General features: G+C 40.9%; 1 pseudogene; it reads left to right on the top strand.

The window, feature by feature from the left end:
* Nucleotides 1-501: 501 nt before the first annotated feature.
* On the top strand, nucleotides 502-1440 carry LOC123278700 (olfactory receptor 7E178-like; annotated as a pseudogene).
* Nucleotides 1441-3540: the final 2100 nt, after the last annotated feature.

The raw sequence follows: 3540 nt of genomic DNA, 5'->3' as shown, positions 1-3540 counted from the left end.
ACATCACACACAAAAAATAGAGTCAGACACTTTACAGCATAGTTCTTATAGATTGTTCATAAACAGTCTCAGTCAAGGAAATTAATTGTCCTGCATCTGGATAAAATAAATTACATTTGAGTGCTTACTTGTGTCCTTTAATTAAAACAAATTTTTTCTTTAAGGGAGAGGATATTTCTTATTTCTTTCATTTCCTTCAAAGAAGGGAACTAATATGTTAGTGTGATTATGGATTTTTAAAATTTCTAAATATATCTGCTAATTTCTTTAGCTCAGTCTTTCCACAGTGGACACACATAGAAATAGGTGAATGGAGCAAAAGCCAAAGAGAAAAGAGTTCTGAGAAGAATGTGTTTGCCACAACTGAGAAATATTGCTAAAGGGATATGATCTTCAAGCATGAATACTTCATTTATGAACTGCTTGAATCCAAAATACAGACAAAATGATGGGTACCTGTATACTTGTTTCCTTTACATCATCTCTCATTTCCTTTCCAAAATGTATCTCTGCTATGTGGAACCACAGAATCTAACAGGTCTCTTGGATTTTCTGATTCTTGGGCTCTCAGATGATTCAGAACTGCAGCCTCTAATCTTTGGCCTGTTCCTACCTGTGTACCTAGTCATCATGCTGGGGAATCTTTTGATCATACTGGTCTTCAGCTCTGACTCCCATCTCCTCACCCCCACATACTTCTTCCTCTCCATGCTATCCATGGCTGACATCAGTTTTACTTCTACTGCAGTTCCAAAGATGATTTTGGACATTCAAACACACAGCACAGTCATCTCCTATGTGGGATGCTTGATTCAGTTATCTTCTTTTTTGGATCTTTTTGGATGTTTGGACAGTGTACTTCTAACTCTGATGGCCTACAATTGGTTTGCAGCTATTTCTTATCCCGTGCACTACCTGGTTGTCACAAACCCCTGCCTCTGTAGCTTGCTGGTTCAGGTGTCTTTTTTGATCAGCTTTTTGGACTCCCAGCTGCACTGCTTAATGATATCATAACTTACATTTTGCATAAGTGTGGAAATCCCTCATTTCTTCTGTGACTCTCCTGAACTCCTCAAGCTTGCCTGTGATGATACCTCCACCAATAAAATATTAATGCATTTTATTGATGCTATCTTTGGTGGTGTTCCAGTTTCATGGATCTCTTTACTTTATATATGAATTATTTCCTCAATTTTGAGAGTTCCATCAACAAATGGGAGGTAAAAAGCCTTCTCTACCTGTTGCTCAAACCTGTCAGTTGTTTACTTATTTTCTGGAGCAGGCCCTGGATAGTACCTCAGTTCAACTGTCTCACAATCTCCCAAGAAGGATGTGGTGGCCTCAGGGATGTACACTGTAGGCATCCCTATGCTCAACCTGTTCATCTACCACCTGAGGAACAGGGACATCAAGAATGCCTTGCAGAGGCTGGCCCGGTGACACAGTAGTTAAGTGTACACATTCCACTTTCATGGCCTGGGGTTCGCCAGTTCGGATCCTGGGTGTGGACATGGCACGGCTTGGCATGCCATGCTGTGGTAGGCGTCCCACATATAAAGTAGAGGAAGATGGGCACAGATGTTAGCTCATGGCCAGTCTTTCTTAGCAAAAAGAGGAGGATTGGTAGCAGATGTAAGCTCAGGGCTAATCTTCCTAAAAAAAAATTCTTGCAGAGGCTCCTCAACAGAACAGCCTAGTTTCCCTGCACAATTTAATATCATTTAATTTACATTTTCTTTCTTAAAGAGAGAAGGATATTTCTTGTTCCATATTTTTCTTTCAAAAGTTTGGGGCAGATATTTTACTGTGGTCATGGATTCATTATCTCAAAATGTCTTTGCTTATCTAATATTCTTTGGCCCAGTAGCTCTAAAGTGGATGTGTATAGAGAGGGTGTGGTATCACAGACATCAATAAGGAACGAAGTCTAAAGAGAGTTCACAACCGAGAAATATCTCTGAAGGTACTTTCGTGTAAGGTCCTCAAGTGTGAATACTTTAGTTGTGAAATTTCTTGAATCCAAAATATTAACATTTATCTGGGTGCCTGTATACTTGTTTTGTTTATTCAACACTCTGTTCTTTTTCAGAAGGTGTCCCATCTACATGGAACCACAGGTTTTAACAGGTGTTTCAAATTCTTCCTCCTGGGCCACTCAGATGATCCAAAACTGCAGCCCCTTCTCTTTGGGCTGTTTTTGACCATGTACCTGGTCACTGTGCTTGGGAACCTGGTCATCATCCTGACTGTCAGCTCTGCCTCTCACCTCCTCGTGCCTATGCACTTCCTCCTGTCCAGTCTGTCCTTGGCTGACATCAGTTTCAGCACCATTACCGTCTCCAAGACACTGGTGAACCTCCAACACACAGCAAATCCATCACCTACACAGGCTGCCTAACTCCAATGTCTTTTTTTCTTTCTTTTTGGATGTTTGGACAATTTACTCCAGGCTGTGATAACCTGTGACTGGTTGGTGGCCATTTGTCACCCCCTGCACTAGCCGGTCGTGAACCTCCACCTTTTTGGCTTGTTGGTCCTGGGGACTTTTGAATTCCCATATGTGTTACTTGATATTGTCACATCTTAGCTTCTACAGAAAGTTAGAAATTCTTCAGTTTTTTTCTGATGTTCCTCAGCTCCTCAAACTAACCTGTTCTGACACCTCCACCAATAACATTGATCTGTTTTCTTGTTGCCATCTTTGGTGGTGTTCCACTCACAGGGATCCTTTACTCTTATACTCAAATTATTTCCTCCGTTCTGAGAGTCTCATCATCAAGTGGGATGCACAAAGCCTTCTCCACCTGTGGCTCTCACTTGTCCGCTGTTTGCTTATTTTATGGAATAGACTTTAGGGTGCACCCCAGTTCCAGTGTCTCATCTTCCCCAAGGAAGGATGCAGTGGCCTCAGTGATGTACACTGTGGTCACCCCCATGCTGAACCCCTTCAGCTACAGCCTGAGAAACAGGCACATCAGGAATGCCTTGTGGAGGATTGTCATTGGTATAGCCTAATGTCTATACCTGTGCCCTATTTTTGATTCACAGGACTGGAAAAAGCAGCAAAATCAAACATGAGCAAAAAGAAATTCTGAATTAGCAGTCACATAAAATGTATGTATCCATATGGCTCCCCTGCTTTCTTTTTACAAAATTTTTTCTCTTAGTGTAGCTCTAATGGAGTTGTAAGATTGTTTTGGACTCCCCAGTTAAGTCATAGCCCCTCCAGGTGTATGCATTGTACATCTGTATACCCTTCTCACTTTCCTTAAGCATTATCCAGGACTCTTGGTGATGAACAGTCTTGTTCTGTCATTGCAAAATAATCATACCTCTCTCTTTCTTATTATTTATTATTTCTATACTTGTCCCCTGACTTATTTTCTATGTGTTAGGAGGATCTAAAGCCTACCTTAAGTACCAAGACATCTGTAGTATTTTTCTCCTTAATGATGTCCATCAGATTCTTGAGCAAGTAGGGCAACTATTTAATTTCCTGCTCCAAACAGGGTAGTATTTTTAATTGAAATGGGATACTAT

Source organism: Equus asinus, chromosome 20 (genome assembly GCF_041296235.1).
Source record: "Equus asinus isolate D_3611 breed Donkey chromosome 20, EquAss-T2T_v2, whole genome shotgun sequence".
Taxonomy (NCBI): Eukaryota; Metazoa; Chordata; class Mammalia; order Perissodactyla; family Equidae; genus Equus; species Equus asinus.
This window is presented reverse-complemented; position numbering and strand designations above follow the sequence as displayed.